Source organism: Panthera tigris, chromosome A2 (genome assembly GCF_018350195.1).
Source record: "Panthera tigris isolate Pti1 chromosome A2, P.tigris_Pti1_mat1.1, whole genome shotgun sequence".
Lineage (NCBI taxonomy): Eukaryota > Metazoa > Chordata > Mammalia > Carnivora > Felidae > Panthera > Panthera tigris.
The window spans coordinates 27,192,282-27,218,879 of NC_056661.1; the positions used below are offsets into that span (position 1 = coordinate 27,192,282).

A 26,598-nucleotide genomic window follows, 5' to 3' on the forward strand; every position below is an offset into this window, starting at 1 on the left:
ATTCATAATCGAATGTGAGTTTTCAAGATTTCATTTCTTAAGGCGAGATAAATCTCTTTCCTCATGTTTTCTTGTCAAAAATCGCTTAACCCTTTTACTGCCTTCGAACTGATACCTAAGCTTTTAGAATGCTAGACATAGAAGGGAAAACTCAGAGGAAACAGAATCCAACTCCCTTATTAGTAAAATGAGGAAAATTGTATTACCTGATTTGTCCAAGGTCACACACCTATTAATGGCAGGCTCAAAACTAAAACCCAGATGTCCCGATTCCCAGGAAACACAGATTTTGCTTCCAGTTGTAAAGGGGTAATTGCTTCCATCATTTGAAATCGAGATATGTCTCATCCCAAGATGGATATGTAATTGTCGAAGGCATCATCTGTTATTCTGCCAAAGATTCAACACACTACTCAGCGGGAAACCAGCTCTAATTTAAGTCAGAGCAAATGACGTGTTTTTTTGTTTTTTTATTTATTTTTTCCTATTGTGGGGCATGACAAGTTTCAAAAATAATGAGCTCCACTCACTAGACTTCTTTTTGGCTTGAGTATTCTACTCTAGAATCATTCTTACTAATATGCTCTAAGGAGCTGAAGCATTATACATAGGTTCTCAGAGCCATGTTTTATTATAAGGATCATTCATACCAGTTATGCATAAGCACATACCAATAGAAAGAGAAATTTGCTGTACCGCGTGCATGTGTTTAACTGAATGTGGACTGGTGTACTGAGGTTTGAGATCATATTAAGGTTCGGGCCTCATTTTTATGTAAACCTTTTCTGGCCTGAGGCATTTTTCTCATTATAACCCTCCCTGCTGCCGTCTCCTGCCATAAAGGGAGCTTATGGTCATGACTGGCTATTTTTCAACTCATTGAAAAATATCAAAAGGTAGATAGCTTATTAATGTCAAACATTTGAACATCTGGTTTAAATGGAGGGATAGAAACAAGTGCCTCTACAAACTTTCATCTATGGAAAGAGGTAAAGTGTTATCCAAACCCCACACTGCTACTCAAATACCACCACCTTCTCCCCAAATGCTTTGTGTCTGCTGCATGACCTAAATAATGTTTCTCAACCCTTTTGGGACACAGGCTCTATAGAGCGTTTAATGAAAGCCATAGACTTCCTCCACCTACCCATACTTAATACTTATGGACACACACACACACACACCCAACGTTGCTCTTAATTTCAGAGGCCTTAGCAATGCTCTGATGTCTATCAAGGGGCCTTGAGTTAAGAAATCCTAGTTAGTGTGTTAACTTTCTTTATCCTAGAATCCAGAACTTAGAGACTTTGGGGAAATCACCATTGATTTCTTGAGATTTAAACCATGAACATTGGTCAGTATCTGGTTACAGTCCACAGCAACTGAAATAAATTTCTTATCAAAAATTCTTTTATTGAGTAGTAGGTGTGCCATGCCAGGCAGCCTGGAAATGCTTGAGATACCCTAACTCAGAAGCATGTGGTCTAGTTAAAAACAAAGTCAAACTAGCACATAAAATAGTTGGTTAATCACAAAGTGTCATATTTCACCATGTAGAGTTCAGAAGGCAAAGGAACCTCTTTGGGTCAGAGTGATGAAAGTCTTTCCAGGGTGGAAGGAAATGATCTGTTGCTTGAAGCCCAAATATACTTTAGGTAGATGGAGGGATAGGGGAAGGATATTTTGAGCAAGGGAGCAGTGCCTTAGCAAAGCTATTGGGGAAAATGTCAAATCAGCAAGAATATGAATAGCGATAAGTATATGCAACAATTTTTTCTATTCCTAAGCATCACCTAACATAAATCTTCAGAGCTGGTGGTACTGTTGACCTAATTCTGATGAGGAGGAGTGGTTATATAACCAATCAAACTAAATTGGCCACAGTTTAGAGTTGGACATACATTGTTTATTGAATGATGCTTTGTGTTCTCAGCTAAAAGATCTGCTTATTTCAACCTGGTCTCTGCAATTTTTTTCAATTTGATGTTATTTTCTGGGTGTCAGCAGCTCTTGATGGGAGACCCAATATGTCTTCAACTTCTACAATCTATCTTCTCTTTTTCCTGATTTTTCTCATGGCTAATAAACACAAAAGTTAGATTTTTGTAGAGTCGAATATGTATATCCATGCATTTGCATATCCATATATACTCACACATGTGCAGAAAAACAGGAAAGGTATTTGAAGGTTTTATTCTAAAGTATTGGCAGTGGTTGCCTCTGGGGACTAGGGTTGGAAGGTGGTGATGGTAAAAGGAGAACTTTATTTTATTCTACATACTGCTGTATTGTTTGAACTCCTTACAATGAGCTTATATTACTTTTGTAATTAAAGAAAAAGAGAAAAAAGGAAAGAAATTGAATTTGACATATCTCCAAGTAATATGAAGCCCTTTCATCCTTTTGAAGGTACAAAGAAAAACAATTGTGCCTCAAGGGAAATTTATTTTATCAGAACCTGTACTTTTTTCCCCCTTTAATCATGTAATGAAGCATCTTGCCCTGGATTTCCAGTAAGCTTGCTTTGTTTAAATATGCAGATCTCTGCTAATAATTTATGGTAACTGGAAGTCATATTTGTTAGACTGGCATCTCATTCACACACTGGCATGCACATGTGCTTAGGTGATGTTGGTCCCCTTCCCTTTCTGTCTCTATATGATCTGGACTTCTGAAGATGATGTGCTGGCTTTCCCATAATCTCTCTTCCCCTCCATTCTGGGGTTAAGTAGGGGACAATTTCCTGTACCGTGCCCCAAGGCTGCAGGATGACCTGTAGAACCATGACCTTGGTGTCAGACTAGAGAATAGACATGCGATTTTGTTTGCTGTTGTGCTCAATGATGGTATATCATGCAAAAAATATATACATTGCCTCAGATGTATTTGATATTAATACCTGACTTGTGAGTCTAAAAACCATACATTTAATGAAAAATAAAGGCAGGAACACATAGAAACACTTTAAGATGATGTATGAAGAAGGCAGGAATATGGATGGTCTCTATTTTTTGACAACCGTAAACTGCTTCAGGAAGCAGAAAGAGTATGGTAAGGAAAGACTAGCCATGTACATTTTGGGGTGAGTATAATAAGGAGAAATAATGTAGAAGCAGTATGGCATTGTAGTTAAGAACATGGCTTCTGGCAGTCTAAATACTGGCTCCTCAACTTACTTAGCTTTTCTGTGCTTGAGTTTCCTCATCTGTAAAATAAAGTTGGTTATAGTAACTACTTTATGGGATTATTAGGAATTTTAAGGTTGTTTGTATTTATACAACATTTGGAATAGTGCCTGGTACACAGAAGGTTGTGATGAAAAATATAAACTAATATGTCCATCATCTAGTGAGAGATTAGTGCTTGCCAGACCTAACTGAATAGGCTGTATATGCCCTAGTTTATTCCTCAGAACCTTATAAGAGGCTTTATGATTGCTCTCATTTCACAGTTGAAGACAACAAAGCCCAGAAAGAATGAGTAGGCACAAGGAACAGAATTTAAATACAGGCAGTTAGATTTCAGAGTTCATGCTCTCAACTGTAATAATCTATTAGAGATAGAAAGGGAGAAAAAGGAAATTCTGATCCCAAACCAAGTATCTGCTCCATGGCTTAAAATATTGTACAATGGGCACAGGGTTTCCTTTTGGGGTGATGAGAACCTATGGAGTTAGATCATGCTGATGTTGGCATAATATTTTGAATGTACTTAGTGCCACTGAATTGTTTACTTTAAAATGATAAATTCTACCTTCTGTGTATTTTACTGCAATAATAAAGAAGGTAGCAGTTACCGGGACAAGTAGCCCCCATGTAAAGAATATGCTGACTGTTAATCTTTGTTACCAACAACTGCAAACAGCGTGTGTCAAAGACAACGATCCCTCTTCTCTTTGAGTTTGATGCCTATTCCTGAGACAGGGATTCTTCTAGCTTTATTACAAAGGCATTCAATGCAAAATGTGGGTGTAATGAAATCTCCCTGTGGCAAGCTCATAACAACTGTCCCTCCTATAAGTAGAGAGGCATAATTGTATTTTCTTCCCTGACGATGAAGTTACTTGCATATTTTAAGTCCTGAAGTGAGAAAACAGAAAAGCAGAGTCTAAGAGGGATTTTGTTTTCTGTGGATAATAATTTTACAAGACTGAAGGCAACATGAAGAGGAATGAAGTGAAGGGGAAATATTAAGCAATATAAATTAAGCATAATTTGTCTTTAATTTTGGTTTTTACTGAAGTCTATGCATGGAGCCCATCGTCTACTTGCTGGAAAAGAAAAAAAAAAATTGTGTTTTTAACATTCTGCACAGTTGTTTAGCACCCAAAGCCATAGAGAACTTTAATCCTTTAGTGAAGAGGGACTAACAATTGACAGTATAGTGTGTTTATGTAGGTTTCATCATGAAACAACAGAATCGTTGACCTATTGGTGTGATGACTTAATTGATAGTAATAAAGACATAATTAAGGGTAATCTTGCCTAGGGTTGACTGTTTAGCAGCTTGTTTGTCTTATTTGGCTTATTATATTGAACCCAAAACAGAGATATCAGACTAAATCATTAAAATTTATAACCACAACATAACACACAACATTGTAAGAGAGCCCTGTGTGCCCTGTTCCCTTATTTTAGCCATGAAGAGGAGACTGGAAGCCTATTTTATTTAAAAAACTGGTCTTATTAAGACATGCCTTGGGAAAGTTAAAAGAATTTTTATCTGGTGTTAAACCAATGTAAATGCAGTATGCAGAAGCAGATTCTGACATATTTAAAATGGGTGGTACTTTTTTTTAAGAGTTTTTTTTTTTTTTTTTTTTTTTTTCTTTAGAGCATGCAAGCAGGGAAGGGGCAGAGGGAGAGAGAGAATCTTAAGCAGGCTCCACACCCAGCTTGGAGCCTGATTCAGGGCTCGATCTCACAATCCGTGAGATCATGACCTGAGCTGAAATCAAGAGTTGGATGCTTAGCCAACTGAGCCACTCAGGCACCTCAAATGGGTGGTACTTTTGCTAACAAAAGAAAGAAGCCAGAACAATGGAATAGACTGTTGTTGCTACAAAAAAGGCCTGGTCGCAGAGCCCCAGACTCAGTTAACATCCAGAGAAATCCAACACCAAATCCTCACCATTATCTTCCAAGCTGTATTGTATTCCTTAATAACTTACCAGAGGAGACTCATGGAATGATGCTATCAGCTGCTAAGTTCTCTGGTTTCAAGGAAATAGGTTTCCTACTTGGGAAACATGATATTGCTTTTATTGAATTTGAAAATGGTGCATGAGCTGGAGAGGCCAGGTGGGCTGTCTAAATTTTGCAAGATACTTAGGGTCACTCCCCCCACTGCCATGAAGATCAGCAAGCCAAGAACTAATTTTTGGATATACTCCTTTTAAAGATTTAGTGTTTTCTTATAGTGGTTATTCCTCAAGCATTTGGTCATGTCACTTCGCTGATTTGGGGCATGGGGGAATAAATATTTAGCATTTTTTGTGGAGAATTTAAAAATAATACTCTTTCGACACTTTTAGTGTTGCTATTTTTGTCTCAGTAGACTTAGAAATGTGGAAGTCTTAATTTTGTACTATGAAAATTGACTCGTAGTCTAAAACAAAGTACATACCCTGGTATTGCCATTATAAAATCAGCATCACTGTTTTCATAGCCAGTGAAAGAGAAAACAAACCTATTGCAGGGTGTGGATGGGGGGAGGCAGAAGCAAAGAAAAGGTGGTTTTCCTACTTGGAAAGGTGAGCTCCAGAGGGCAATTTCTTGAGAATGGCATGTGGCCTCATCCCTCATGTCTCCTTTCCCAAAGCTGCCATTCATTTCAGAAGGGAAGAAGCAAAATAGGTGAAGAAATATAGAATGGTTCCAGGCTGGATTTTGATAATTCTTTTGTTATATTTCCTAGTTCTGTGATGAAAGTTGAGATGGCAGATCCAGTTGTCAAGCTGCTTGGATGGTGCTGCACTCAGGTGAATAAGTGTTATTTCTTTACATTTACTGATAGGAAACCAAGAACCCAGTCTCCTCAGAATTGGAGGTAGGCTACCAAATAGTCCATGCTAAAGAATGGTTACTATGCGATTTATTCTGAAAAACATACATGGGGAACATAGTTCTTAATTTGACTTACTTGGTTTCACTCATTCCCTGGATGATAAATGTTCTGCTTATGGGATAATATTTTATGCTTTTGAAGGTTTGAATCATTGAGTTGTACTAAGTGTTGCAAGATGTATTACCTCTCAAAATTGTTCTGATATTAGTGTGATCTGGGTCTTTAATCTGATGGTCTAGAATGGTTACATTGGTCCAAGATGCCAATCACTGTCAGAAACATCGTATCATATTTGCTAGTATACCATTAGCCATGCATTAGTGATATTAGGCTTTGTGATTTCCATTTAAATAGCATAAGATGCATTAGGAGCAGAATGTTACTGTTATCTTGTATTATACATATTCAGAATGGTGTTTGTTAAAAGGTGAAACATGTCACTTCTTGTCCTGCCTTCTGTTTTTATAAATGATAATTGGTTACAGATTTTCTGGTGATCTGAAAGCATTTTGCTTATGTTAATGTGAAATGGGATGTTGCTAATTTAGGGAAGGATGAAAAAAGGAAGAGAAGTATGTCTTACCAAGAAAATAGAATTATGTCCTGGGGCTAAGCTTGGGCTGTCTTTCCTTGATCTGGAATTTTATTGTCTATACTTGGGGATTAGAGGTTACAGACTGGCTATGAAGCAGTTATTTAATTGTTGCCTAGATGGTGCAACTGATTTCCAAGAACCTATCCTCCTGTGTGTCCTGGATCCTTGGTTTGTGTTCTCAGTACCTTGGGCAGTCCCTCCATTAGCCTTCTACAGAATAATTGCCCTCAAACTGTGGTCTCAGATCCCTTACACTTACAAATTATTAAGGATTTTAAAGGACTTTGGTTAAATATTTACTTTATTAAAAATTAGTTATAAATATTAAATTTGTGTATTTATTTTTAAAATAACAAACCTTGGGGTGCCTGAGTGGCTCAGTCAGTTAAGCTTCTGACTCTTGATTTTGGCTCAGGTCGTGATCTCACAGTTTGTAAATTCAAGCCCTGCATCAGGCTCTGTGCTGACAGGATGGAGCCTGCTTGGAATTCTTTCTCTTCCTCTCTCTCTCTGATTCTCCCCTGCTCTCACTCTAAATAAGTAAGTAAATAAGTAAGTAAATAAGTTAAGTAAGTAAAACCTTTACATAATAACTACATTTTTAAATGAACAATAGCTATGTTTTCCAAAACAAAAAGAAATTTGAAGAGTGATAATGTTTTTACAATTTTTCAAAACTTTTTAGTGTTTGGATTAATATAAGACAGATTCTTTTATCTGCCAATTGCGTTCATTCTGTTGTGGTAGGTTCACGAAGATTGAGGTACATGAATAAAATCTGGTCTCACACAGATGTGTAGCTGCAAGAGAGATGAATATTTTAATGTCCTCTTTTAGATCATCACGGGTATTCTTCTTTGATAATACTCCTAAACTTGACAAGTGGTGGTTTTTCCAAAGGTATTTGAAGTATGAAACCAGAAACCATATGAATTAATGTTTTATATTCTGTAAAATTAAAATCAGTTGGTCTTCCTTTTATTTTGAAAGGGCCTTTTACTTCTGAAAGATTCTGTAATTTCATGTATTGATCATTTGGAAAATACTGGTGCAGTTCTGCCAAATGCTGACACATTTCAGTGTACAATATAAAAATATATTCACTAATCTCACGCTCCACATTATCAGAAAAATTTTTATGTAGTGGGAAGCTTTTAAGCTCACAGATAAAAATTTTTCCAAAAACAGTTAATTATGCTTGAAAGCTCACATTTCATCATTGGCAACAAATAATGTAAGTTCTCCTTGAAATGACAGTTTCATGCTCTTTAATTTAGAAGAAAAAAAATGTCTCCCAAATACTCAAGTGTCACTACCATTGCGTGTCCGTTGTTCTTTCAAGTAAAAGTTGTGTTCTATTTAAGAAAGTGGTTAGTTCAGCTCTCTGCTCAACCACACAAGTGCTTTTCCTTGAGACAGCTGTCTGATTTCAGTTAGCAACGAAAGTGGGTGTGCAACCTTACCATTTTGTCATACAGAATAGTAAAAAGACATGCACTCAAGAGCCAAGACTTAACAGAGTTAAAAATTTTTAACTCCCTTATCAAGTAACTTAAAAAGTTTTTTTAATGTTTATTTATTTTTGAAGGAGAGAGAGACAGAGTGTGAGTGGGGGAGGGGCAGACACACACACACACACACACACACACACACACACACACACACACACACAGAATCTGAAGCAGGTTCCAGGCTCTGAGCTGTCAGCACAGAGCCTGACACGGGGCTTGAACTCACAAACCGCGAGATCATGACCTGAGCCAAAGTTGGATGCTCAACCAACTGAGCCACCAAGGTGTCCCTCAAGTAATTTTTAAAGGGTCAATGTCTCGTCCTCCTCTTTTTTCTGTATTCCAGTGTGGAGGGAAGAGAGGGTGGGGTGTGTGTGTGTGTGTGTGTGTGTGTGTGTGAGAGAGAGAGAGAGAGAGAGAGAGAGAGAGAGAAAGAGAGAAGTTGCCTTGATTTGTGCTAAACGATTTATTTATTTTTTTTTAATATTTATTTATTTAGAGCATGAGGGCAGGAGAGGGGCAGAGAGTGAGGAGAGAGAGAATCCCAAGCAGGCTCTGCACTGTCAGCACAGAGCCTGAGGAGGGGCTGGAACTCAAGAACTGTGAGATCATGACATGAGCTGAAATCAAGAATTTGGCAGTTAACCAACTGAGCCACCCAGGCACTCCTAATCCACTTAATTTTACCACCATTACTTTCACATCATCAGTGTAAAAGGTTAAAAGAGTGAAAAAGGCAATAGTGTCTTAGGTTTATCACAACAATAGTCTTGACCTGTTGGCTTCCCCATGGGTTCTTTGGACAACCCCCCCCCCCCTGCCCCCCCCCCAACCCTACCATCCTCCTTCCCCTGGGGTTCTGTGGGCCACACTTTGAGAATTGTTGCTCTCCGGTAACATTTTGTTCTACAATGGTAATCCTTTGTGAAATTTGTTCCCCTTATTTTCTTTTATGATTAACTCTCTGAACTTAACTAAGTTATCAGCTGTACTGTGACTCCCATCCTAAGTGCTTTACCTGTGTGAAATATTTATCTCTAAGTGAATTGCTTAGCAGATGTTCCCACTGAAAAATAAGTTAAGGCAGAGATTCTCAGAGAAGAAAAATATTAAAGAGCATTGATCCAAACCTTTAGCAACTAGGTAATATTATTGTGATCTAATCACAGTGGCAGAATGTTCCTCAGACGTCGAAACGAACAGCTCCATAATTTTCACAGTGTGCTATGTGACAGATGGCAAAAACTGTTTTGATTTTCCCCAATATCAGAGGAGCAGCAAGCGGAGCTTGTGCCTCCCACTTTACTCTCACTCTTTGTCATCTCTGGTCGGCCTGACAGTAGACCAATTTTTACCTCTGTGATCTGTTCTCTGGATGACTATGTTTTCAATAGCTACTTAGTATAAAAATAAAATGTGCAGGTCCCATCAAATAAACTAATTAAGGCTTAGAAAGTGTCAAAATCCGAAAGCCAGGAGGAACAGATTAGACACTGGGTATAAGACACACAGACCTGACACCTAATGTGTTGCCATGGCAGCAGGAGAATCAATATCCCTCAACTGGGCAGAGAGTTGACAGTAATTTTTGCTGGGTCAGAGAATTAGGAAGAGAGAGAACCACCTTCTGCTATGTAAAGAATTTCTCATTTTTAACCAAAAGCTTCTGAAAGCTTTGTAAATTTCTGTTGTAAAATTGCAATCGAGTCTAGGAGAAGGTGATGTCCATGGTGTTGGAGAAGGCCCTTACTATGTAAAAGACAAACTCTTGATGGGTGAATTTTCTTGAGATGTACCCACTATCTTTCTAAAAAAATCAGAATATGAAGACAGGTGTTTCTTATGCATACTGTTCTCTATAAGTAAGTGTTTAACATATGACTGAAAGCTGGCATGTGTTTTCTCTTTGATCTGTTGATGATTAACCATAACAGGCAAAGAATTTTTGCATTTGATTTTCACTACTGTCTAGTCACATTGGAAATTAGTATTTTCCTGGATGTGGTGTCACAAATGCTTTGACATTCCATCATAGCTACCAAAGAGATTAGATTAAACCTTACTTTGTGCTTTGGGGAAGTTTGTCATTTAGCAGAAAGAGAGCTTCAGTGTTAACATTTATTTTTCCAAGTCTACTTCTCAGGCACAGCTGGTTTCTAAGTTAATTGGTGCATAATAACATCTGACCCTGTAGAACAAGATATTTCATATCAAACCCATTTAAAGAAAAATGGTGCTCCACAGAATGCATAATGGAATGCATGATAAGTTGCAAATAGGGAACAAAAACATTTATTGTTACTCTTTTCCAAAACTTACTACTCTGGGAGTCCAAATGTTTGTTTCTTTTCCTTCATTTCTTCCTTTGACATAAACTTAATGAAACTATTTTGAAAAGTTAACCAAAAGTCAATATACAACTTAGTTTCATAAAGTCCTATATGTCTTCTCAGTAATAATTCCTGATGGCTCTCTATTATTAAGTGGCACAATGTGATTTATGGTGAAATTAAAATATGGGCTGCAGTTTTGACACATAGGCATTAATAGAAATGACATCCCTAACAAATTAGGCACTGGGAAATCTGCCTGATTGCCAGAGAACTATGCTCATTTTTGCCTTTTGCTGTAACTTATAGAAACAAACCTCATGATGTAAATGCCTGTGGGTTATATTCCCAGTTGAGAGGCAGGTGACAGGCTTCAGTGGGGAAATGAGGAGAGGCAGAATTTTTGTTTGTTTGTTTCAGACAAAGGATTTCTGGCCTGGGGCGATCCAGCTGTAGCTGCTGTCAATATTGAGGCAATGAGCCTATTTTTCTAAATAGATCAAAAAAAGGAAATTCTGACTGTGATTCATTATATCAGAAAGAGAGGAAAAGGATGGGGGGAGGGGCAGAGGAGGGGGAGAGAGAGAGAGATACAGGCAAGGGTGATTATTAGAGCAGCCACTTTCAAATAAGAAGTGCAAACTATATCTGGATCCACTTGCAAGATAGGAGCCTAAAGGAAAGAGAAGAGTAGTGTGATTCTCTGCTGTACAAGTGAGAGGAGCTTGTAGGATCTGTGTTTTTGGAGAGAGAGAACTGCAAATCTCAAGAGCAACTGAATTCAGATCAAATTGATGCAGAACAGCCTTGGTTTCTCATTTGCCAATTATATCCTGTTGTACTTTTTTCCTTCCTTGGCATCCCATGATACTCTTTTAAGAGCAAATCTTCAGGGCTGGATGAAAGTGACACTGGTCAGTGGGACCTTCAGTGTCGTCCCTCCAATCTGAACTTTGCCTGGGTCTGTGGCTCTCCTGTTCTCTTGATGCTGACCCATTGCTTGGGTCACTTTGAGAAACCTGAGTACATACACAGAAAAGTCCTTTTATTCTACAACTTACCTTTCCCCATCCATCTGCTTTTACTTCTTCAGTTGATAAATTAAGTACAATAAATGGGGGAAGAAAAGGAGAAAAATACATAAATCTGAGTAACTGAACACAATGACTCCCTATGCTTTATTTATGTATTCAAAAAATATTTGTCAGCAAACAAACAACAACAACAGCATAAAATATTTGCCAAGTGCGTACTCCATGCCAGTGCTGTGTCAGGACTCTGGAGATAAACATCACCTGGAATTGGCAAACACAGCCTCTACCTTCCAAGGCCACAACCCATTGAATCAATAAAGCACCTCTTCTGGTTCATGTTATTATTTTGGTTGAACAGACAGTAGGGAATTCACTTAAGTTATTAACTATTTTATTCATTTTAAAGATGTTTGAGTTTTGTGTGTATGCACACACAAAGTTTGAGTTTTGCGTGTATGAAATTGACAAAATGAATTAGAAAATATTAACTTATTACAAATTTGGTCCAAATTATCTTGTTTCATAGCATAACCAGGAAAAATATTATGGTGGTTAATAATAATTTCTAGGTTGCAGAGACATGGCTGAGTAGCTCATGAAAACACCAAACTCCAGCTCAGGGTAGCTCCTTCTCTTCAAGTCAGATTAGCTCTTTGGGAATAATTGTGTGCCCTTATTGAGGGTGGGTAGGGGTTTGTCCTAAAATTACACTCTCCAATGTGGCAGCCCATAGCTACATGTGGCTACTGAAATGTAAACTTAAACTGATTTAAGCTGATTAAATGTAATCACATTAAAAATTCAGTTCTCCATTCATGCTAGGCATAGCATAAGTATCCCATAGTCTCATGTAGCTAGTGGCTACCATACTGAGGAGAGAATATAGAGCATCTCCATCATTCCAGAAAGTCCTATTGGATAGTGCTGTCTAGAATATATCCATTCAGCCAACCTTTCTTGGGATCTTGTATGCTATGCATTTTCCTGGTGAAGTTGAGATATAGTCTCTGCTCTCAGGGGCATGTGGCCCAATGAGGATGTGAGGCAAGAGTTGAGATAAATTACTGATGGTGAGTAAAGGCTCTTTTAAGGAGCTGACATTTGAGATGAAATCTGGCATGAGGAGCCATGCCTGTGAAATCCAGAAAAATCATGTTTGGGGCACCAGAAACAACATGAGCAAAGCCCCAGAGGTGGGGAAGAACTAGGTTTTTCTGTAACTTCTCAAGTACAGAACTTTGAGTGATATGATAATGATGGTGACTGTGCATGACACTCCCTTACCCCAGTCACTACCTGGATGCTTTCTGACCCTATCTGGGCTCTCTGCCAATTCCTATTGTAACATTTTCTCAACTGTGACATTAGGTCTACTTCTCTGGTCTCAGATTGAAGCTGGGAGGAGTTGAAAAGAGTACATTTAGCTTTAATTAAAGATACATATGTTCCAGGGATGGACATGCTCTGATTGTGGTTAATAATGAGCTGTGGAAGCTTCTCTGTATTAATGTTCATTACCATCTTTGTCTTCAAAATTTCTTCTCAATTCAGACCTTACTGAAGCCTCAGAGAACTTCTCTGAGAACTCTGAGTGCCCACCTTGGTTGCATACATCTTCGAAGTTCAGGGCATCACAGAGAGGGATGCTCACTTCCTCATGTGCTTCCTCTGAGAATTTACCAGAGCTTTCTGTGGAGGGGTTCTTCCACTTCAGCACATGCAACAGACCACAGCTCACGTTGACATTGGCTAATGGCCTATATTTAGAACTTCCTGTGATCTCCAGAAGCCTTGGGCTAGCTCTTGGAGAAAGGGATGAAACATGCATTTGAGACTAGTAACAAGACTCAGCAAAACCCCGACAGTAACTAATAATAAGAACAATCCTTGGAACATAGGTCTTAAACAATTAAATCTTTTTATTTTCAGTAGGTCACTCTGAGAAGTGGGCCTGCAACTGGTGCTTCCTGAGGAAATCATGTGCTAATGAAATTAACATAAAGATGTCAGTGTTGAAGATAGTGTAGTCCTTGTGAGAAAGTTCCCCACTTATCAGAAAAGATACCTGGAAATGAAACCCCACCTGAGCAAGAAAATAGTCCCTGAGCATACTGCAAAGATTAGTCTTAGTCATTGTTCTTTTTGTCTTCCCAGATGCAGAATATCCATCTAACCACAAAGCATGCAAATAGAAAGGCAAAGAGGATTGCAAGTAATAGATGAACTGTACTACCTTCTATATTAATACATCTCTAATAGCCAAAAACATTGTTTGTATTTAGGTGGACACTATTGCCTATATCAAATATAATTTTCAAAGGGAGAGAGTTAATCAAGTGTACTTGAAAGAGTGCTTTGTAAAACTGCAAACAAATGTTATTAAAGATGACTCAATTCTTCTTAATAGAACACAACAAAAACCAGCCACACGAAAGTTTCTTCTCAGTACTTAAAATGATAGCACCATGTGTAAGATGGGGGTAGGTGGTCAGTTACTTTGAAGAAGGCTCTAGTTATGTTTATGAGCTGATGTCGGTTGATGGGTTTTCAGGGAAGAATTAATCCTACCAGTTCTTAATAGAGTCTGGGGTAGATAGGTATAGAAAGGAATTACTTTGTGGAAGGGTTTTATATTCCTGATATCTTTGTCAAATTGAGGAGAAAATGATGGAAGGGAAGACTGATCAAAATAATTTGTTTGGATTTGGTTCTTCTTTATAGGGAAAACCTGTGTGTGTGTGTGTGTGTGTGTGTGTGTGTGTGTGTGTGTGGGCTGCTCATTACTTGAGAATTGAAGGGTGTGAATAATGAGGTAGCTCCTGGCTATACAAACAATGTGACCCCACAAGAAATGAACTCTGTGTCCAGTTATTTTTCCTAGATGATGCTAAGCATTTTCTTCCCTTCAATTTGATTCCTTTCATTGGACTGAATTGTGTTGTGTTTGTGTTTATGTACAGAGGCTCATGATCATGTATCTCAAATTTATATATTTTTTATACATTATATATTTGTATATATTTACTTCGTGGATATGTGAAAAAAATCCTCATAGGTGATGAGATTACTATCATGGAACAGGCAACCAGAAGTGTGTTTTTATTCTGGGTAGACTAGGAAATTTTTTTCTGTGTGTTCACTGAGGACGTGTTTTATATGTACTTCAGTATATAGAAAGGTCCTGGCTCATAAGGAAACATAAAAATATGATACTGTCTTTGTTTAGTAGCTAGTAAAACCATCTGGGATTATTAATAATTTTGTGGTCCTGTGACTTCTCATCTAGAAATTTAGTGCTTTCCCTTTTACTGTGCCAACCCCAATCTGGCAACTTACTAGTTTCAAGTAATACTTCTATAGAAATTTGAAAAGAAATAATATTTTCTGCATATTCAAAAGTGGACTTCTGAAATATAAAATGATAAACTTATTTGACTTCCTTTTAAAAAATTGTCAATTTAGAGTGTTTTAGAATAACCTGCTTATAAAACGCCAATATATATTTTCTACCGAAATTGCTTTACTCATTAGCCTCACAAAACAGTATAATATTAAATTGATTCTCATGGTAACTGAATCGGATTGCATATGAAGCCCAGACTTTATTCGGCCTAAATAAATCCCTATTAGTTTTTTATGAGTAGGTTTGGTTAATCTTCCTGCAACCAACAGGAAAAAGAAATGCACTTTGAAAAAAAAGCATTTTGGAGAAGGTAGAAAGGATTGTCAGATTGAATTGTGTCCTCTTAAAATTCATATGTTGAAGCCCTAGCCCCCTGTACTTCAGAATGTGACCTTATTTGTAAATCAGGTCATGGCAGATGTAATTAGTTAAGTTGAGGTCCTATTGGAGTCGGGTGGTACTCTAATGTGACTGGTGATCTAATAAGGGGAGATTTAAAAAGGAGGCAAGCAGCACACAAGGGCAATGTGTGTGATGATGAATGTAGAGATAGGGGTGAATCTTCAATAAGCCAAGGAAAGCCAAAGATTGCCAGAAAACCACCAAAAACTAGGAGAGCAGCAGAGTCTCCCTCAAAGCCCTCAGAAGGAATCAACTCTGCTGCTACCTTGGTTTCAGACTTTTAGCTCCAGTATGGTGAGACCATACATTCCTGTTGTCTAAGCTTCTTAGTTTGTAGTACTTTGTTATGGTTGCCCTAGGACACCAATACAGATTGCAAATGGGAAAACACAGAACAACTGGGATCATCATGGCCACTCATCATTTGCACATAGTGGTGGTATGTTGCCAGGCTAGAAAAGGAATACCTACCAAAACCCCAGATGCTGTCAGCATTGGGCTATTTACCAACATCGTCATAAAGAAGCAGAGTTATTAAAGTCTCTGCGATCACTGGGTAATTCAGCTCTTGACATTGATGGATGGAACTTGGCTTTTCCTCTTTGCCAAAGCTGCTGACTGGGTAAATGTTTTATTCATGAGGCCCGGGGCAGGAAGGGATGCCAAAGGTTTAAGAATATTTTAAGAAACTCTTTGAGATGTCAGGCAAGTTATCAGGAGGTGTTAAGCAAGGAAGCTAGGTACTACATCAATCCAGCTGGACAATACAACCTTTGAGAAGGCTACAAGCAGTGACTGACCATGGTCTTGGGAAGCCATTCCATGTTCTTGGTCTTGTATTTTGTATTGACTTGCACCCATGGTCACAACTCAAAGAAGCAGGAATTTCTGCTGTGGCTCAAAGGTCCTTCTGTCTCACTAGGATCCAAGCTAACCCAATTTGAAGGATAGTCTTAGCTTTGGAAGTTCTACCTGCCCATGGATCCAGACTTAGGGAGTTTCCCCCATATTGGCAACTGCCAGAACCAAGGGAGTCATTTAAGTAACAGCATGTAGCTTTAGCTTACAGTCTCAGGATGCCCATTAGCTATTAGCTATGCATTTTAATTACCTATTAACAAAATGGTATTTCAAATTATTTAGCACAACAGATTTTTTTTTTTTTTTTTGCTGGGAGGATAGAGAGCATCTTAAGTGTAGACAAGTTGCCGATGTAACTCTTCTCTTTCTCTATACAAAGAAAAGTCTTTTATAAGATAGCAGGTTTTAATAAAGAATGTTTGTACTTATTCAGGTAACCATAATGATGGAAATTCTGGGTATATGTAATAAATCATAATAAAATGCCTTTTGTCCTTTAACTCTCTCTTATGGCCTGAGAATTTTAATATTTCATAGAATCTCCTAATAAAGTTTTAAAATTACTTAGACTCATATAAAAGAACCAAGAATGAAGTGTAGCTGGTACAGAGTTGTCAATCCAAGCATTTTCTCATTGCCAAGGAAGCATACACCTTGTGTCCAGATTAATCTTTCCAAATTTTATAACTCTGTTGAAACTAAACCAGGCTAAAATGAAGAGTTAAAATATAAAATACATTGGCAGATAAAAACCAGACAAGTTCTATGTATCCTTTGCCCTTTATTTTTGGGGAAGTTTCAGAGTCAGCGACCCTAAGAACTTTCCCTTGGGTCCTGATAACGAAAAAATCAAAGACCAGAAATTGACAGGGACAGCCACTCTAAAATATGCTGTCAAGATGCATCAAAATATGTCTCTACATCCTTTCTTTTCTATCTGTCAAAGCCATTGATTATTTTCAATGAAGAAAGTCAGTGACAGTTGCTGGAATTGTAGAATTCAGCATAGCAACTAGGTGATGCCTGTCACTCTCTAAATAGACAAAAAAAATTTACTCTCTGAATCAGAAGCATATTTTTGGAAGCATAGTTAAATACGGTTTCATAAAATATAACAATAAAATGCAGAAAAGTGAACTAGGAGATCCCTGGACTATTTCTCGGGCTTATTGGGATTTTCCATGAAAGTGCTTATTTTAGGTCTCTTTCAAAACAAAACAGTAGGTCAAGAACTCATTTCAAAAGTTTAAAATGTTTAGACCTTTTCCTGTTTCTGTGCTGGCTAGAAGGGACTTTTGTACCTTGGAGTTTTCAGGATTCCAGGAATACTGTTCATCTAGCCAGGTCACCCTTGGTCACACATGTTGCTAAAGGTTTGGGTTGTGTGGGAGCAGTTGAATAGCTTGCATAGTTTAGGACATATCTTAGGTTGTCTGGTATCCTAGAAAAAGAGTAAAACCCATGATGGAAGTGTATTAAAGCCATAAAAAACTGAACATGGACAGTTCTTGCTAGCAGCAGCAGAGATATGAACATTAGCCCATTTCCAGGGGCATCAAGGGTGTCCCTCAGAATCTGGTGGCAGGGATCATGCTAGAGGGGAGCAGCGCAGAGGTTAAAGTCAGTGTGCTCTTGTTTTTTTTTTTTTTAAGTTCATTTTGAGAGAGAGAGAGCACATGTGAGAGTGAGAATGAGCAAGTGAGCAGAGGAGGGGCAGAGAGAGGGAGAGACAGAATCCCAAGCAGGCTCCACACTGTCAGCACAGAGCCCGATGAGGGGCTCGAATTTATGAACCATGAGGTCATGACCTGGGTTCAGATCAAGAGTCAGATGCTTAACCAACTAAGATACCCAGGCACCCTAGCATCTGTGTGCTCTTGCAGGCTGCTGTGATGTAAGCCTGAATCCCACCTGCCTGGCTTCCCTTGGTACTGAGCCTGGTTCTTCAGGCCTTCCCCCTGTGATTCTGAGTTTCCCAACATCCTTTCAATAAATTCCTATTTTGCTTCTATCAGCCAGAGTCTATTTTTAATTTTGTTTTGTTTTGTTTTGTTTTCTTTGCAACTAAGAAACCTCACTGATGAAATGTTGTGACTTGAGTTTGCTTGCAAAACCTCAGAGGGCTCAAAATGTGGTCAGGTTAGAGCAAAGCTGTTAACTAGAACCTACTATATGAATATAAGGTGGTAATTTGTGGTTTTTCTCTCTCAAGTTCTATTACCTCAACGTGATCAATACTAGAAACAATAAAAATTTTATTTGCTATACTACAAAATTAATAGTAGTAACAGTGGCTATAACAGTTACCACTTATTGAGATCTTACAATATCTCAGGCACTGTGCTAAAAGCCTATGTATAGTTATTATTGAATTATCCCAACAATCCTAAGCCAAAGGTATTATTATTAGTACCATCCTATTTATTTGGAAAATGAAGCACAGAGAGGTTATGTAACTTGCTGAGGAACACACAGCTAGGAAACGTGAAATGGGTTTGAATTGAAGAGTTATCTGATTTATGACCTGTGACTTAAACTTGTTTACATTTAATTGTTCTACTTTTAACTTTTAAAGAGCCATACAGATTCAAAGTAGTCCTACTGATACCTTAAAAGAAAATAGATATTTAAGTCATCTTTAAAGAATTGTATGTAAGACAATCCCCCAAACAGTTCATAACTTCATTAAGTTTCACTTGAAAGAAAGATACAATCAAAAAGGAGAGAGAGATCTTTGAGAATGTGGGTAGGGGCTGGGTTGGGAAAACCCAAGGGATGTGGTTTACAATTTTTAAAAATTTAGGTCTACATTAGCTGTTGTCACCCAAATTTATATCTGTAGCTAGCTAGAGCCATACTCTGAAGAATGTTTGTTGTTGTTGTTGTCTGCTGTTTGTTTTTTGAGATCAGTTCATTGGTTTTAGGAAAAAAAAAAAGGTCACTGGAGATCTTTGTCTGATACACTCAACTTAAGTCTAATTTGCAAAACACTGTAGAATATTCTAGCGTTCAGCACACACTGCTGTGCCATTAGTCACATACACATGCAAAGACATTTGCAGGAGACATTTTAAATATATAAACATTAATTTATCTGTTTGAAATTCATAGTAATAAGCCCTGCCTAAGAGTATAATTTAAAGCTCTTCAGAAGAAAGATGTAAAGGATTAACAGAGCTTAAATCAGGAATTAGTATATGGGAATATATTGGGTGCCATGCTCTGATGGGTATTGTCAAAGAATCTCCTAGTGCTTATTTAGGAAAAATGCTATTTGGTTTCCTTGGAAAATTTTAAACAGTTTATAAAATTAAAACATGAAATCCTTGGAGATTTTCTATCTTCAGCTGAGCAAAAATTTTTTTTTTTAAAGTTCCCTTAAAAAATATTTGCAAACAAATCTGTAACAGAAATGCCAAGAAAAATTTCCCAGGGAGAAATCAGCTTATATTTTAACAGAGCAAATGCAAAACATATTCATCTCTAAAAAAATACAATATACACATATTTAAATGTACAGTCGTATGTAATACATAAAAGGGAATACGCATGAAATATATCTGTGCATACCACATGCAAATATATATTCTATTAAACATTCATAGTTAAAAAATTGGTACAACTATAACAGATTAGAGCTGGTTTACACTCTTGTTGCCTTTCTCTTTCTGTAACTAGTTCTGCTTGCCCTTGGCTCACATTATATTATTAAATCTTGGGATAATTTGAAAGAAGTATTGCTCCCAGCTGCTGCTGTAGAAACAAACTAAAGAGATAGTTTAAACTGGCATGAGAAGATTAGACAAGCTGCGTTAAGAATTCCCTCTTAAGCACTCACGTTTGCATGTTGTTGGAGATTCAGCAAAGGCCAGATCTCTACAAGGCTAATAAATAAAATGGGACAATAATCCATGATCATTATTGGTGCAGAGGTGCCTGAGTTTGACTGTGCTAACTAGGTGTGTCTGGTTTGCCTTCTGTGAGTGCTACTACTTCAGTCGTGCGTTGGCTCTCTAGTCTCCAGTTTCCTCCTCCATTGTGCTATAGAAAAAAGCTTTTTCTGTATTTGACCTGGAAGAGAGAAGTTAGAAACTTGTTAGAAATAGTATTGCAGATATTTTAGATTTAAAGACACTAGGTTTAAGGGAAGAATATTAAAACATATGAAGGAACTCATGTTGCATAGTATAATATAACCTTATAGAATCTGTTACCCTGGACATGGTAAATTTAAAAGAAAAAAGAAAGAAATTCAGGCAGAAAACTAGGTAAATACTGGGAAGACTGAGCTACAATGACTCACCAAGCAACTTGCTAGCAACTTGTGGTTGTTCGGGAGAATTTTGACTTAGTGGAGGTAAACTACATCCCTCACCAGGAAAGGAATAATTTACTGGGTAGACCATTAGTCTGACTTGATTTTCTTTCATTTATTCATGGAATATGTATTCAATGTCTGCTATATGCCAGGTTCTACACTTGACACTCTGTGATGAATGATGCAGCCACTTTCCCTGGCTGAATGGAACTTAAATTTGGTGGGCGAGAGGGATTATGCTGTTATGTGCTGAATGTAATAGGGCAAGCAGGGAGTACCAGTCTCCAGGATCTCAAGAAGCTTTCCAGAAGGAAGGGATTAAACTTCCTGGAGTTCAAGGGAATAAATCAGGGGGAAAAGAAAGAGTTAGGGGTAAGAGTGTTCTGCATCAAGAGGGAGAATATGCTGCTAGTGCTTGGAGGTAAGGAAGAGCCTGGGATGCCTGAAGATGCTAAGTTCTGTGCACTGCAGTTGGTCCAAGCTGCATAAACCAGACACAGGTTACAGTGAAGTGATGAGGAGTGTGCAAACACAGAGCCCTGGCCTATAAACGAATGACTTCAGTGACCAATAAAGGAAGGCAATAAACAAGTGAAATGAAGCCAAGCACCTAGGCTAGATCTCAAGACTAAATGAGAAACTCAGCATAAATTCTGATGGCTAGAAACTTCAAGTGAAGCAGACGAACTGCACATCACAGAGATGGATTTGCTGCAGTGGACACAAGAAGGCCAGCAGTGATAGACCGTGCTCTGGGAAATGGTGGAGAGTGTTTGGAAGCAGCATTCATTCAAGAGCAGGTCTCAACGGGCTGACATGGTTGATGATGATGAACATGGAAAAAGTATATTGTTTGGAAGATAGATAGGGTGGGTGTGTGTAAAATAGGACTTTCCTTTTGGAGGAAATTAGATAGGTTTCCTGTAGAAACTTTTGTCAGTTCCCAACAGTTTCTATGCCACGTTAATTTGGGGTCATGATTAGGTATCTATTATTGACACTTGTACATTAATAATGGCAATTTATTTTTAGAAAAGTTCTTTTAAAGAATTAAATGACATACATCAATGATATAAGGACATGGAGAATTACTTAGGAAACACCTGTGTGCCTTCTTCCCAGCTTTAACAAAGATGACATTTGCAAAATTGGCATAAGACATTTTTAAGAAATGAAACACCACAGATCTGTTAAATTTCCATGTACACCACTCACCAGTCCCATCCCCTCCCTCCTTCCAGAGGGAACAATGTTCCTGTGTTTGGTTGTGTTAATCACCTGTATTTAAAAAAAAATTTTTTTTACTAATTCTGTACCCTTAAAGAATATATAGAATAGACATTTTTATAACTGTATAAATGGTGTTATGCTATGGATAGGTACATATCATTCTGCATTATTTTTCACTCAGCATAATGTGTTTATTTTTCCATATTGATACAGAAGCTATAGTTGATACTCTTAACTGCTTAATAGTATCTCATTCTATGAGTATACTGTATTTTAATGACAATATTTACACATTTTTATAAATTTTTGCTATTATAAATAGTGGTGTGACGAGTATTATTTTACTTATGTTCTTATGAAAATAAGGAGAAGTATCGATTGGGTGTATATGCCTAGATGTGGAAGTGCTGTCATAGGAAACACCCATATCCAATTTTACTGAATACTGCCACCTGCTTTCCAATGTGGCCTCACCAGCTTCTGCTCCCTGTACCTGTGCATGGAAGGTCATCTTGCACTGTATCTTTGTCAGCACACAGTACTGTCAAACATTGAAATCTGTGGCAATCTAATGTGTGAAATGGTGTTTCAGTTAGGGTGTAGCCAGGGATGCTCTAGGATTTTCAGCAGAGGAAATTGAATACAAGTAACTCACTGGGCAGTTGATGGACCAGCTGAGAAACTAAGCAGGCTGGTGACATAACATCCACAGTAGTAGGAGGCTGCTAGCAACCTTAGGGCTGGAGAGACATATGGAGAAGGTGGTGAGACCAGAGTCCAGAAGCTGCGGCCACCTGTCCGGAACTGAAACCAGTGTGGAGGATGGGAGTGTGGGAGCTGAAGCCACAGAGGCTCATGGAAGCTGCCAGAGATCCTCCAAGAAGGAAAGAGGCTCCTGAGACACTAAAGAGAAGTCCCAGGCTCTCCCTCTCCTGTCTCCCCCCTCCCCCAATCTCCTCCCACTGTCTCATTTGGCTGAACTTACCCAGAGGCTGGAAGTTACTCATGATTTAAAGACAAGTAAGGCAAGAGCAGGAAATTGATCTGAAAGTAGACCGACTATTGACTAGAACAGGTGCTATTGTATTATGGTTTTAATTTTCGTGTCTCTGATTTTTAGTGAATGTATTTTAAACAATTACTGGTCATTTTCCTGTGAATTTTTTTTCAGTTGGTCCATATTTTCTATCAGCTGTCCATTTTTAACTTATTTTGGGGGATTCTTTGTACATTATGGATCTTAATTTTGGTCAGCTATATATGTTGCTAATGTCAACTCATAATATGGCTAATTTTCCATTTTTTATGGTATCTTTTGTGGTATAGAAGTTTTAAAATCTAATATACAACCTTGTCAGTATTTGCCTTTTAAGGTTAGCACTGTTTTGTTCAAGGAGATCCTTCCCTATCTTGAGTCATATTCCCCCTATATTCTCCTTTAAAAGTTCTAGTTTTCTAGTTTCACTTTTCATATTTGTCTTTAATGTACCTGAGGCTTATTTTTTTATGATGCAATAAAAATATCTTAAAATTTTCTTCCATAAAGATAACCAATTGTCCCAGGCCATTTTAAAATGCTCTCCCCCAATTTTTTTTTATTGCTGTTCTTTTCATATATAGAGTTTCCGTGTATGTGTTGGTTTCTTCTGGTGTAAATCTGTTTCTGGGATATCAGCTCTGTGTCACTGGTCTGGTTTATATTCATGAACAACAGCGTGCTGTCTTAATATAGCTTTAAAATAAGACCTGATTGCCAGTAAGAATAGTTCCATCCAATTTGGCTGGGGTATTTCAGACTCCTAGGTACTTTGTATGAATTTTAAGATCATTTTGTCAAGCACCATGAAAAAAAATGTTCAGACTTTAATTAATGTTTTGTTGAATGTGTAGATTAATAGCAAAATGGTCACTTTTATAATTGTATTTTCTCCTTCACTAACATGGCATGTATCTCCTGTTACATAGGCCCTCTTTGACATGTTTTTCTTATTATATAAAAACATTTTTATATATTTTAAAATTTCCTCCATAAAATCATTGCATACTTTTGGTGGTTTGTTTTCCCCCTATATATGTTATAGTTTGGATTATTGTTAAAAATGGCATTTGAAACTAGCATTTCAAATTCATTGCTGATAGTGCAAAAGAATACAAATAATTCTTATGTGACCAACTTATACCCAGAATACTTGCTGAACTGTTTCATTAGTTCTATATAGATTCTCTTGGATTTTCATAAAAACAAAATCATATGGCATATGAATATGGTAAATTGATTTCTTTCTTCCCGACCCTTACACCTTTGAGTTACATTTTGTGTCTCACTGTGCTGTCCAGTACCCCTTGAACAGAGATGGTGACAGCTGCTTGTTCCTAGGTTTGGAAGGTGCTGTAATATTTCAGCATTAAATACACTTTTTTACTCTGGGATTTTTGATTTATTTTTTCAGGTTAAAGAAGTTCACTTTTCTTCCTAGTTTGCTGAAAGTTTTGTTTAAAGTTAATTAAATAATAGCTATTTTTTTGCATCAGATGTTCTTCCTGCATCTATTGAGATAATCACATGACTTCTCTGAAGTTCTTTGAAGACTAATGCTCTGCCCGAGTAAAATCTGAACTTGAAAAACACAAAAATCAATACTGTATATTTTCTATGGACATAGATAGATGTAAAAGCATTTTTTAAAGGGAGGTAAGGCTATATACAGAAATGATTCTAGGTAGTACTTTTGGAGAGAGTGAGAAAAAGAAATGGAAAGGGAATGAGTCCAGATAGGTTTGGGGATGGTAGAAACATAGCCACTAGCTCCATCTAATATATAACAGGAACATGTTCTCATCTACCTTCATAATTGTTTTAGCAATGTGTACACAGAAAAAAAACAGGTGTGTAAAATTAATGATAAATTTTGAGTGCTAGAAAACAGGTGTGTAAAAATGACAAATTTCGAGTGCTAGAATATATATAATTGTCACTCCTTTCTGTACTTTGCTATAATTTTCTAATTTACAAGAACAACCAAAAAAAAACCCAAAACATTTAAAAAGTATTAGTCATCTAGACTATGGCTGATGTGGGATTTAAATTGTTCAAGTTTGGTCTTAATATTTGGAACTGGAAAGTTGAAAGATTGAATTTCATTTCCTCATGCACATAGTCAATTAAAATTCATGTATTTAAGTACCTAATTGATTATGGCTTGGGTAAGATAATTATACGGACCCGTCATCTAATAATAGGGATGGGAAATACAGACAAGCTTTTCAAAGAAGCACTGAACCAACATGTAAATCAAAAATGAAATATTGCTATCACATACAGGCCAGTAGTAATAGTGTTTCTTGGTTAGTGTAACTATTTTTTAATACACAGCCAATTCCTATTCCCTTTAAATTACTAAACAAGATGTTTCTTTCTGCAAAGGTCAATTTCACTCTAATTTTTATGTTTTTCTCTGGGACCCGGGAACTTGAAAATCAACATTTTCCCTCATGTGTGAAGTAAGAGTAAAATGTTCCAGTGTAAGTATTTGAGTACTCAGGGTTGGGTTGTCCAACAGATGATTGGACAGTTTGAGTATCAGCTTAGGGTGCCAGCAAAATGTATACAGATAAATGGGTAGATAGATGGATAGGTAGACAGACACACATAATAAGTATGTGTATGTACATATGCACATACATATGTATATATACATACATATTTAAGCATGTGATATTTCACATAAAAGAATGAAAACCATAATCAGAGGAACTGGAGTTGGACTTAGGCTTACTTAATGCTATGGTACTGATTTAATTTGGAGTTACATGGATGAGGGAGTAAGTATTACAGTCTTTCCAATGTTTTGGGCTGCTGAACATTTAAATCTGACCCAGTGAACACATCTTCTAGTGAGCAACACAAAGAAGGGCTCTTTGTGACAGACTTTGTGTTTTCAGATAGTAATCCACATAATCCACGTAATTCACAAAAGGTGTAGAAGCTGAACCAGGCATGATGTACATAGAGTGAAGATTGAACTAAGGAGGGGTGTGTGTGTGTGTGTGTGTGTGTGTGTGTGTGTGTGTGTGTGTGTGTAAAATGCAAATTTAATGTTGAATGAGGTGAAAAATAATGAAATCCTCTCTGATTAAATGTCAAATGGCTTTGAAGAAAACCTTTTGCCCAAATGACAATAGTGGATTAGCCTATAATGGAAAAAAAAAGCTAGACTCTGAGCATATGGGGTCTGGGGGACACGATCTTGTGAGGAAGGAGCGTGGACAGAGAGAAGAGATTGGCAAAAGGCATGAGGAATAAGATGGTTGGTATCCACACAGTCTTTCTCCTGGCAAGCACACATGTCTTTCCTTGAACTTGTTCTAGAAACCTCATTTATGTTTCCTGACTCTAGTCCCTATCCTGATAAGGGCAAAAAAATGTCCAGGAGAGAGAGAGCTCCGTGGCCAGTCTATTAGTCACTCCAAATGCACTGTTAGATATGAAGCTGATGGGCATTTAGGCTTTATTTTTGTTCTGGATATGCACACAGCTTAGAGGTATGTTTTCCACACTTTGTCATACTGTTCGTGGTTACAGATAGGAAAGGAAAGAATTGGAAATTGTTAGGCTTGAATAATGTCAGAGGCAATGTTTTATTGAAACAGCAGTTCTGAAGATATTAGAGATGCAGATCAATCTTAATCTTTACTCTTAGGACCATTATTGTACTGAACATTATAATATTTTTTTTCAAATATCAGAAATGGTTACTTTGTCTGGTTTTATAAAGGGGGACATATGAGCAGATCAGGTGCTTAAGGGCAAGGCTTTGGAGCCAGGTTTTGAATAGGAACTTTATTCTT

At 37.5% G+C, this 26,598-nt stretch overlaps 1 long non-coding RNA gene across 5 annotated transcripts in view; it reads left to right on the forward strand.

The window, feature by feature from the left end:
- LOC122236683 overlaps nucleotides 1-26,598 on the forward strand; it is a 162,035-nt gene that overhangs the window by 64,741 nt on the left and 70,696 nt on the right. For all 5 annotated transcript variants that reach the window (XR_006214874.1, XR_006214870.1, XR_006214873.1 and 2 more), the window contains one exon: nucleotides 5,917-5,980. This is a non-coding gene — a long non-coding RNA (uncharacterized LOC122236683). The remainder of the gene's footprint in view (nucleotides 1-5,916; nucleotides 5,981-26,598) is intronic.